This window comes from Cnephaeus nilssonii, assembly GCF_951640355.1.
Source record: "Cnephaeus nilssonii genome assembly, chromosome: 9".
NCBI lineage: Eukaryota > Metazoa > Chordata > Mammalia > Chiroptera > Vespertilionidae > Cnephaeus > Cnephaeus nilssonii.
In genome coordinates, this window is record NC_137080.1 from 90,548,336 (window position 1) to 90,560,343 (window position 12,008).

The following is a 12,008-nucleotide window of genomic DNA, read 5'->3' on the forward strand; positions in this document are numbered from 1 at the left end:
CCTGGCCGGCATGGTTCAGTGGTTAAGCATTGAGCTATAAACCAGGAGGTCACGGTTCCATCCCCAGTCAGGGCACATGCCCGGGTTGTGGGCTCGATCCCCAGTAGGGGGTGTGCAGGAGGCAGCCAATCAATGATTCTCTCTCATCATTGATGTTTTTATCTCGCTCTGCCTCTCCCTTCCTCTCTGAAATCAATAAAAATATATTAAAAATAAAAATTAAAAACAAGTTACAAGCCTGTGAGGGGCTGGCAGGAGGAGTTTGTGGTGTCCTCACTCCCTCCCCACCGGGGCTCTCATTTTAATGCTGCAGCCTCCACCCTGTTGCCCCAGGGGAGGGTGCCTTCCTCCCCGAAACTCTGACGGTGATAATAGCAAACACACTCTTTATAGTGTGTTACAGGTATTTTCTCATTTAATTCCATGACAGCTTGTGAAGTGGGTCCTATTACTGCCCTCATTTTACCACTCCGTTTTGTTGTTGTTGTTGTTGTTAATCCTCACCTGAGGCTATTTTTCCATTGATCTGAGTGATAGATTATATGGTTATCCCAGGAGAGAGTAGAAGGGAGGGGGAGAGACAGAGAGAGAAACATGCTTCCTGCACGTACTCCAACCAGGGCCGGGAATCGAGCCTGCGACTGAAGTACGTGCCTTGACCAGAATCGAACCCAGGACCCTTCAGCCCGTGGGCTGACGCTCTATCCACGGAGCCAAACCGGCCAGGGCTTACTGTCCTCATTACACAGAAGAAAAAAATGAGGATCAGAGAGGTTAAGTGACTTGCTCCCAGTCACCCAGTAAGGACACAAAAGGCGTCATGTTTCCAAAGCCAAGGTGAATGTCCTCCAGGTCTGGCGGAGAGTTGGTTGGGAGCCTGGCTGAGCTCTGACTGCCCCACCCGCGGGCTTCCCAGCTCCCAGTGCGCCGGGGTGGCCCTGCCCGAAGTCTCCTCGGCCGCCTGGGCTCCCAGCCCTTCCAGAGCAGCGCTGCCTCCGCTCGCTCGCTCGTTCAAGCCTCACAGGCCTTCCGGGCCCTCCCACTGGGCTCTGGCCGCTGGTCCTGAGCCAGGCCCTCCGTTGAGACTGGTCTTTGTCCTGCAGTGCAGGGACTTGGCACCCGAGAGCCTGGCACCGCTTCAGGCTCCGGCGCCCGTGAACCGGGGCTCACACGCCACAGCCTCTCTCAGAGCTCCGCCTCAGCGATTTCTGCCAGCAGGTGCCTGGCTCCTCCCCCACCCTAAATTTTACTAAACCTCCTCCCTTTTGCTTTTACTTTTTATGCCCCCCATGAGCTGTAACCCAGGCCCAGCAGCCACCAGCTCATGGCCAGTCCTGCTCCACGTGCAGCCACATTCACTGCCCCCCCCACACACACACCATTGGAAGCAAATCCCAGACATCAGATGACTTCACCCCTAAACATTTCCTGTGCACCTGAAAGAAGGACATACATACTCACACACACAGGGTGGTGATGTATTCTATATATGCACGCAGACACATGTCTTATACATGTTACATACAGTCCACCCTTGAACAATGCAGGCTTGACAACCTGATCCACTGACACACAGATATTTTCAACTGGCCCTTGCAGATCAGCCCCGCATCATGCACGCGGAGGGCCAGCTTAAAGCACACTCGGACTTTTGACAGCGTGGGAGGTTGGCATCGTTTAAGGGTCAACTGCCCGTGTGTGTATAGGAAACAATAGCGCCATTATCATCCCTAGGAGACGTTTAGCAATCCTTCCTCAATGTGATCAAATACTCGTCAGCATTCACAGAGCCAGTTCTTCATAAATGTCATCTGCTGTGGACTGAACTGTGCCCCCCAAGTTCACATATTTAAGTCCTGACCCCCCATGTGGCTGGGTTTGGAAATAGGACCTTTGGGAGTTAATTTAGGTTAAATGAGGTCAAAAGACTGGGGCTCAAATCTGATTGGACTGGTGGCCTTGTAAGAAGAGGAAGAGATCTCCCCTCCTCCCCCCACCCCTGCCTCCCTGCCCAGGAAAGGCCATGTGAGGACAAGGGGCCGAGGACAAGCAGGAAGAGACCCCTCCCCAGGAACGGAGCCCCGCCAGACCTTCATCCGGACGTCACGTCTCCAGCACTGTGAGAAGTGAGTGCTGTTGTCTTTAAGCTTCCCCGTCCTCGGTATTTTGTTATGGCAGCCTGAGCAGAGTAATTCATCACCATTTTTAAAAAATCAGGATCCAAATAAGGCCCCCCTGGCGCAGTGAGCTGTCCCGCCTGCTAGCCGTCCTGCCATCCACAGGCGCTGACTCCTGCGCAGTGCGGCTCAGAGGACCCTGGGTGCTGGCCCGACAGCCCCTCGGACAGGACGATGACAGTGCCGGTCCCTGATTTCCTGTTCGTGATGGTTAGATTGAGGGTCTTGACCAGACTCACATTTAAATGCCACTTCTTCCTGGACGCCTCCCAGGGCTTGGGGCGGCCTCCTTCCTGGGTGCTCCTCTCCCCTCGACTGCAGTGCCCCGTTTCCTCTTCCGCCTCCAGCAGACTGCACCCTGACTCCCTGCAGGCAGGGCCAGAGCACACGGACTGGCGGCTGGTCCCCAGCCCGGCCCAGTGTCCCGCACACACTAGGGCCTCAGAAGGCATGTGGGATGGACAGATGTCCCACCTGGAGCCCAGAGCCCATTGCATGCCTTCGCATCCGGTGCTGAGCTTCCAGAGGAGCGTCTGGGCCTAAACAGCAGGACCTGCCCCTCACGCGGAGGCAGGAGAGTGGGTAGAGGTCCCTGCAGGAGCCCAGCTTTGACTACAACACGGGCACCGTCAAAGCCGCATCTGCCCAGGAAGGAGGGCCAAGATGCCCACGTCCCCAAACAACCTTCCAGGGCTCTGCCCCCCATGCCCCCACCTTCCTGCCCTTGGCCCCTCACAATTCGGCAGCCTTTCTGCCTGATTTGCGTCTCATCTGCAGGCATCACCTGAGGCTCAGTCCGGGCCTCTGATCTCCCTCACACACACCTGGCGCCACCCAATTCAGATCTATTCCAGGGATCCTGTCCTGCCCCGGCCTGAGTGCCCCAACACCTTCAGGACATTGCCAGGGACATGTCCCACCTTTACTTCCATCTCAACACGCAGTCTCTAAAGCCAGCCCATGGTCCCACGGAAAGATTCCCAAGTTCCCAGTCTGGCTCTGAGGCACCCTCCCAGCCATTTCTTCCTCAGCCCGCCCCCAGGGCTGGGTGGTGACCTTGGTGGTGGCTCTGTGCCGTGTCAGCTGAGCTGACTCCACTTTCCCACAAGTTGGCTGGGCCGCAGGAGGGGCCGCAGCCCCTGTGGTGGCTCCTAGGTGGGTGTGGGCTCCAGCGCAGCTGCACCTCACACAGGGGCGGCAGCCTCTGGGCTCTCCACCCACCTCCTCTCTCGCGTGTCTAGCTCCTGGGCCAGGTGTGTGTTTAGCTCCAGGACAAAGGGTGCAACTTCTGCAGGTCACCTGTGTCATTGGAGCTGGTGGCTTGGAGGTGGCTTCCTGTTCATCCTCCAAAGTCCCAGGTCTTCCTCACTGGTCCCCCCACTTCACATCCATCTTCCTACCCACTGCCTGCCCTGATGATTGTAGACTCAGAAACACCAATTCTTTTTTTAAAAAAATCCTTATTCGAGGATTTTTTTTTTCATTGATCTTTAGAGAGAGAGTGGAAGGGAGGTTGGCAGGGGAGAGAAACATTGATATGAGAGAGACACATCACATGCAGGGATCAAACCTGCAACCTAGGTATGTGTCCTTGACCGGGAATCGAACCCGCGACCCTTCAGTCTGGGGGGCTGATGCTCTGACCACTGAGAAAGCCAACCAGGACATCAGCAGCATCAATTCTTTAAGTAGCTTCCCCACTGTAGAGTCAAATCCCACTTTCTGTCTCACTCTGGCTGTTCTGTCTCTCTCATCGAATCTGACCTATATGCCTTGCACCAGTAACTGAACTTCACTTTCCTCGTCTGTGACATGGGGATAATTACAGTGCCAACCTCCTGTGGTGTTGTGGTGATTAAATGAGATAATAACGTATGTGAGGACTTAGAGTAAGGTGCTCAGTGAATGTTGGCTACAAACATTCCTATCCCTGTCAGACCTTTCCCCCCTGCGCCTTGACCAATCAGTTCTTTACACTGTTAGCAGCCTAGTCACTTCCTCCAGGAGGCCCTCCTTGATATCTACCACTGGACATTCCTTTCCTTCCTCAGAGATCTGGTGGTCCTTTTCTCTTAGTTTTTTTTTAAAATTATATATGTTTTTATTGATTTTAGAGAGACAGGAAAGGAGCCCTAGCTGGTTTGACTCAGTGGATAAGGGTTCGATTCCAGTCAAGGACACATACCTTGGTTGCAGGCTCCTCCCCAGCCCAGACCCTGGTTGGGGTTTGTGCAGGAGGCAACAAATCGATGTGTTTCTCTCACATCGATGTTTCTATCTGTCTTTCCCTCTCTCTCCCACTCTCCCTAAAAATCAATGGAAAAATATCCTCCGGTAAAGATTTAAAAGAGAGAGAGAGAGAGAGAGAGAGAGAGAGAGAGAGAGAGAGAGAGAGAGAAAAGAAGAGGGAAACATTAATATAGAAACATCAATTGGCTGCCTCTTGCACGCCCCCTACTGGGGATTGAGCCCTCAATCCGCAAGCTGGCCATGTGCCCTGACCTGGAATCGCTCCAGCGACCTTTGGGTGCATGGGACAATGCTCAACCAACTAAGCCCACCGCCCAGGGCCTCCCTGCTTACTTCCGTCTCTTCCACCCCATTCACTAAGTCGTAAATTCAGTTGACAAGTATTCTTGGACACCTACTATGTGTCAGCACTGTGGTTATGGATTAATCTCAGTCCCCTGCCCCTTAGGTCACAATGTAAAGAGAACTCTGAACCACTAACATGCGATGAGGGAAAAGCTTTGCACAGGGAGCCGTCGGCCCCCAAAGAAGGGGCACCGAAGCCTCCTGAGAACGAGGAGGCTTCCTAGCAGAAGCAGCACGCAGGGTGAGGGCTGTTAACTCCCCAGGCGGGAAGGAGAGAAGAGGCATTCAAAACAGAAGGAACAGCATGTGCAAAGGGCGTGGGCTTGAGAGACCAGGACAAGATCAGGAGGAAGAGCAGGGAGCTCAGCACCTCGGGTGCCCAGGGGCTGGGGAATGGTGAGACATGGGCTGAGGGGCCCGGAGCCTGGGCCTGGCAGGTTTTGTCTGCTGAGTTGAGGTGCTTGCGAGCTAAGGGGGTGGTTAGGGTTTTAAGCAGAGGAGCCCCTGATTCAATGGGCGTGAACACATCTCCCTCTGAGTGGGGCAATGTCTACATTTCAGGGCTGTTTGGGTCCTTGGCACGAATAGCCTCCTGCTTTCTCTCCTCCTCTCTGCCTTCAAGGCCTAAGGACTGAAGAGCTCCGTTCCCTGTAGCTCAGTTCTCCGGGGTGGAGACAGGGAGCGGGGAGGCCCCAGCACAAACCACAGGGCCGGGCGATCACGTGGCTGGCTGGCCGGTGAGAAAGCTCTGCCCCGGGATGCAAAGAGGGCTCTGTGTGCAGACTGGGGCACCCAAAAGGCCTCTGAACAAGAGCTTTGGGGCAGCAGTGGGCATTTGGGGCTGCCAGGGAGGAAATGCGAGTGTGTGGTGTGCGTGTATATATGGTGTGTATATGTGATGTGTGTGTATACTAGTATGTGGTGTGCGCCTGTGTGGTGTGTATATGCAGTATGTGCATGTGTGTGGTGCGTGTATATGTGGTGTGTACCTGTGTGGTGTGTGTATATGTGGTGTGTGTATGTGTATGTGATGTGTGTGTATATGCGGTATGTGCATGTGTGTGGTGTGTGTATATGTGGTGTGCGTGGTGTGTGTGCATGCATGTATGGTGTGTATATATATGTGGTGTGTGCATGCATGTGTGGATTGTGTGTGTGGTGTGTGTACATATGGGTGGTGTGGTATGCGTATAGTATATATGTATGTGGCTATGTGTAGCATGTATGCATATGTGTGCATGTTGTATGTTTCATGCGTGTGGTGTGTTATATGTTTACTATGTATGTGATATGTGTGGTATATGTGGTCTATGTGTGGTGTGCATATGTGATATATAGAGGGATGGGCAAAAGTAGGTTTATAGTTATAATACAAATAAATAATATAATAATTAATAAATAATACAAGAATAAACTCTGTTTTGCATACTCACAACTGTAAACCTACTTTTGCCAACACCTGTATGTATGCGTGAGGTATGCGTGTATGTGGTATGTGTATATATGTGTGGTGTGTATGTATGTGTATATGGGATATGTGTGGCATGCATTGTGGTGATGTGGTATGTGTGTATGTGTGTACTGTGTGTGTATGTGGTGTGTGTGTGATTTGTGTGATGTGTATGGTGTGTATGTGCATATATGTGCTGTGGGTGTGCTCTGTATGTGTATGTGTGGTGTGGGTGTGGCTTGTATGTGTGTGTGGGGGTGATGCGTGTGTGTGTATGTGTGTGTGTGCGCGCACATGCAGGCAATGTCCAGAGGTTCGTGAGGATGTAACTTTTTCAGGGGAGAGTGAGGACTCCGCGGAGGAGCATTTACCCCCCATAAGCCAAGGCCGGAGGGGACAGGCCGGCTGGGCATGTCCCCTAGGCTCCCCGGTGTCCCCAACCGCCCCTGCCTGCCTAGTCCCAGCCTCAGCCAAGCGCCTGCTGAGAGCTTAATGGCCTGTGACACACAGGCCTGCGAGCAGGGGTGACATGGCTCAGGGAAGATGCCGGCAGCCCTGAAACCTGCTCCTGCGGCCGGTGTAGCCTTTGCCCCTCCATACCCTCCTCACAGCCTCCCTGTCCCCCTCAGCTCCTGCTCCCCCTGGTCTTCAGGAGGCCGGGCCGGGGCCGCACCAGAGGGCCAATGGCAGCCTGGGCCTTTGTCGCCGGCCCCTGCCTTGGAGGGAGGAAGCCGATGAAAGCTAGCTTCCCTCACAGAGGAGCCGGGCCTGTCCCCTCCCCAAACAACCAGTATTTCCTCCCCTCGGTCCCTTCGGAGGCTGTCGTCTGCGAGGGCGAGGGCTGCCCTTTGGGGGTCTGGGTCCAGCCCCAGGCTTCCTCCTCCCTGCCCTTCACCTTTTCCAGGACGCTTCCCACATTTCCGCTTCTGTGGGCCCCTCCCCTGGGTGGTCTGGGTGCTCCTAAGTGAATGTCAGTCTGAGGGCTGCAAGTACTCAGAGCCAGTCTGCTCCCAGAGGGCCTCAGGGAGGCAAAACCCAACCTCCCTCACGCAGGCGCCGAGCCCGGGCTGGCCGCCCAGGCAGCGGTCCCCTCAAAGGTGCAAAGACAGCGGAAAGACAGGCAGCAAATGTGTCAGTCCTGACGTGGGTGGCCGGAGGACGTCAGTGAAGCCGTAAACAGCTCTGTGTGAACGATCTAGTTTCAGAGTTGGCATTCTCGGGGACTGGGCAAGGCTCGTGCCAGGCCCTGGCACCCGCCCTGCTATTCAGGAAGGACTCAAGGTCACCGGAGGCCGAGGCCCACAGCAGGTGGGGCTGAGGGAGGTGTCCTGGGAAACAGGACTGAAGAGGGGGGCCTAGCATGGGGCTGGACCAACAAACGGCCAATGAGCAAGAGGCAGGAGCTATGCCCCCAGGGGCTGGGAGGGGGCAAAGGGAAGGATGTGTTTCTGGGGAGGAGAGGGGGCCCCCCTGGAGCCAGAGCCAGGATCTGGACAGGAAGGCGCCAGAGGGAGCCAGCAAAGCAAGGCCAGTACTCAGAGCCAGGAATGGTGCCAGGCCGTGCCTGAGGAGGCGTCCAGAGCTTGCGCAAGCACACGGCCAGTGTTACAGGGCCTGACCTGGGGGTGACAGGCATATTTCCAGGAGAGCCGTTATCTAGCCAGCCGCCCGCTAAAATCCATTCTCCCATCAGAGAGCTGCACACTTCCTTCCTTCCGGCCAGGTTTCTCCCTTCCTCCCTTCTTTCAACAAGTAGCCCTGTGCTCAGAATTTGGGGAAAGGTCGCCAGAATGGTGAGGGATCGTGAATTTATTATTCGATCATCCGCACACCTGGCGGCTGAGCCTGGGTGGCTCCAGCACCCAGTGAGGGGGTCAGCAGCTTTGACAGGACTTTAGGCGGGCTTTTTTCTGGGGGGAGACCTCTTTATGCACACCCGGAGGGGAGATAATGGAATGTGGTCACCACAAGTGAAATGTGGTCTCAGCAAGGGGAATGTCCATAGTGAAGTAGCCTGGAAAGCCAGTTCCTGGGGGAGGGGTATCAGTTCAGTTGCTTGATCAAACCTAACAGTTAGTCCTGATAACACCCTGAGAGGTAGGGCCTTGGCTTATTTGTGTCGGTGTCCCCCACAGCGCCTGCCACACAGCAGGCCCTTCACAAATCTTTCCTGAGTAGGGAGCAGGACTTTCTGAGCACGGGGGGAGGGGCTGTGGGAAGATGTGGCATCTTCTTTCCTCCATCTTCTGCCCTCTATGATTTGGCTTCAGTGTCCCCCAACCTCACTGTCCACCCTAACCAGGTTCCAGCAAGGCCCAGCCCTGTCCCTCCCTCCTCTCCCAGGGCCCTTGGGGCTCAATGTGAGTGAGCCCCCACCCTCCTCCCTCACCATCCCCCACAGGGCAAATCAGAGCGATTCGCTGGCTAAATGGCCACTCAGCTAGCCTCAGTTTTCACCCATTTTTAATTTTTTTATTATTATTATTGATTTGAGAGAGAGAGGGAGAGGGAGAGAGAAAGAAACATTGATGTGAGAGGGAAACATCAATTGTTTGCCTCCCATACACACCCCAACTGGGGATCAAACCTGAAGCCTGGGTTTGTGCCCTGACCAGGAATTGAACCAGCACTTTTCCGTGCATGGAATGACGCTCAACCAACTGAGCCACACTGGCCAGGGCTTCCTGACTTTTTGAAGGCCACCTTCCTGCAGTCTAAATTAGGGATATATCTAGTTTATGTCTCATTAGGCGCCATAGCCAATGGCCTCAAGGCCCAACTCCCTGGTCTCATTTTCACCAGTGGCCCTTCACTTACTCTGCTCTGGACAGGTGGCCTCCTCCTGCCCTCCAATCTGCCAGACAAACTTCCACTCAGGGCCTTTGCACATAGTTCTCCGCTCCCTTAATTCAGAGGTCCCCTCGGCAGGAACTGCCAGGGCTGTCATCAGCTAGTGAGCACCCGATTGCTTCCTGGGTGGAGGTGGTCCCACACCAGCAAGAGATTAGAGTGAGGCTGGCATCAGGCAGCCCTGTGGCTCACAAGGCAGTCTGGTGCCCACATTGAGTGTGCATCAGTAGATGTGGGCCAACAGCTGCTGAAAGCTTGCTTTCTTCATAGACCATGCATCCAGAAGGCCTTTGTGGCATCAACAATCTCAAAGCGACCGGCCCACCTGGCAGCAGCCCCTGGAGGCCCAGAATCATCACTCTGGACACTGTCCATTTTCTTTCACCTCCATTTGAGAGTGTGAGGTGTCAGACTCAGGCAGATCTGGATCTGAATCTTATTAGCTCTGCCTCTTATTAGCTGTGCAATCCTGGGCAAGTTACATAACTTCTTTGGGTCTCTGTTTCCTCACCTGTGGAATGAAGATGATCATCATAGCCCACCTCATCTGTATAAATAAAAGGCTAAGCGACTGTCCAACCGTTAACTATGACACACAATGACCACCCGGGGGCAGATGCTGCAACCAGTAGCTATGATGTGCACTGACCACCAGGGGGCAGACACTCAATGCAGGAGCTGCCAAGCTTTGGTGAACCGCCCTCTCGCAATCTGGGACCCCTTGGGGGATGTGGGAGAGCAGGTTTTGGCCTGATTCCCCACAGGCCAGGTGGAGGGACCCCACCTGCTGGAGGGACCCCGCTCACTCCGCAGATGCCCTTCGAGCTGCAGCGCTGCCCCAGGTGCAGCCAGCTGGGGAGGGACCACTGGAGGTTGGCTCCAGGGGGGAGTCTGGCCCATCTGGCCCAGTCCCACCCCGCCAGCCACCTTCTAATTAATTTCCTTTCAACGTGCATGAATCTGTGCACCAGGGCACTAGTATTGAAATAATCAATGGAGTTGATACAGGTAAAGCCAGTAGCAACCTTGTCTGGGAGGACCTGGGCACCTGTGCAGGCAGGCCTCACTTCACTTAGCACAAGAGTCCCTGAATATAGGACAGCTGGTTGAATTTAGCTCTTAAAACTGCTCAATAGAATCCTACCTGCTTTGGGGAAGGGTGGGGAGCAATGGGGGCAGGGATGCCAGAACCTAAAATTGTCTACTTTTGCAGCTCGGTCTCTGGATGGAGTTGATGTCTGGGTATGGGACCCTAGGGTCCAGATAGAAGGAAGTCCAGTGCTCCCTACCCCCACCCAGGCCAACAGGTGCACAGTGCAGCCAGAATGTTCACACCCAGAACTAGTCAACTGGGAACCTACATCCAGGCTTTACACCAGGGTGAAGTCTCCTGACATCTGCTGTGCCTCCCCATCCCCAGGTGAGGCCTGAACTCTCATGCTGACCTTGACATCAGCTCAAGTTCACTCCTGACCTGATTAGTTTGATGTCCATTTAGCTGCAATAGTGGGTACTTATTATTTTGTATTCTCTTTTCATTAGTTTCCCACGGGGTTCCAGGGACGGTGGCTTATATCCTTGGCAATAAAGTCTACAAGAGTCGTAGTTCTTGTTCATTTCCTGCTGTTGTGGGATCCTAATTTGGGGCATATAGGTCTCGCTAAAGCTCTCACTAAGTGGCGTTACCACAAATTTTAACTTTGTTAAAATTACTTTTGCTTTTTCACACATTTTCTTGGAAACATTTAGTGGGTTCCTGCCACGTGCCAGGCGCTGTGCCAGCCATGAATAGGACGTCCCTGCACTCCAACAGGGGAGACTGACAAAGCAGACGCCACAGCACAGCGTGGCAAGCACTCTGCGGTGGAGACTGCGGGTGAACGGGACCGCGGGGCGGGGTGGGGCACCAACCAGCCCGGAGACATGCACACACACTGCCAGCTGCCCTGCGGAGTGAGCTCCGAGCAGGCTTTCCTTCCATCAGCCATTGCAGGGAGCACGCGTCCATTTCCAGACCACCTGCGGGATTCCTTTTCAAATACCTGTTCTTTTTTCACAGTGTCTTTTCCTTTTTCCCAATACTTTCTATTCTTTATCCTTTTTATTTATTTTTTTATATATTTTATTGATTTTTTACAGAGAGGAAGGGAGAGGGATAGAGAGTTAGAAACATCGACCAGCTGCCTCCTGCACACCCCCCACTGGGGTTGTGCCCACAACCAAGGTACATGCCCTTGACCGGAATCGAACCTGGGACCTTTCAGTCCGCAGGCCGACGCTCTATCCACTGAGCCAAACCGGTTTCGGCAATCCTTTTTTTTTTTTTTCACTTGAAAACTACATTTTCTCCCTTAAAGTTTCTTTCAGATTGCTCTTTATGCGAAGTTCCCAGGAGTATAGTAAGCTTCCTGTTTTGGCCATTCACTGTCGTGATGGGATGTGTTTTTGAGTGGTTTGCAATTTTTTGGTTGTGAACTTTTCTCTCTTGGTGTTCCTGTGAGACCTGGGTCGTGGAACTATAGCCATAGTAGAGTTATATATTTGCTTCTGTAGGTTTCCTAGGTGTCTAACTGACCTATTTTTACTTTAATGTCTTTGCTTAGGGAAATTATTCAATCACTTAAAAAGAATTTACTGGACATTAACTGCAAGTATATCCCCGTATTTGGTGCTGTGGAAGACACAAAATGATGCAAGACAATACTATGTGGCTGCCTTACATGGAACTGTCTGAAAGAACCAAATATACACAAAAAGTTAGGTAACCATGTAAGGCAGAGTCAATGACAGGGCTAACAGTGGACCCACAGTCAAGGTCAGAAGGAAAAACAGACAGCTGGGGAAAATGGGGAGGAAAAGCCGAGAGAAGGTTTGTGCGAGGAAGTTATGGAAATCTGACTTGTGGGTGGAGAGTTAGTGTGCCGCTGTAACCTTAG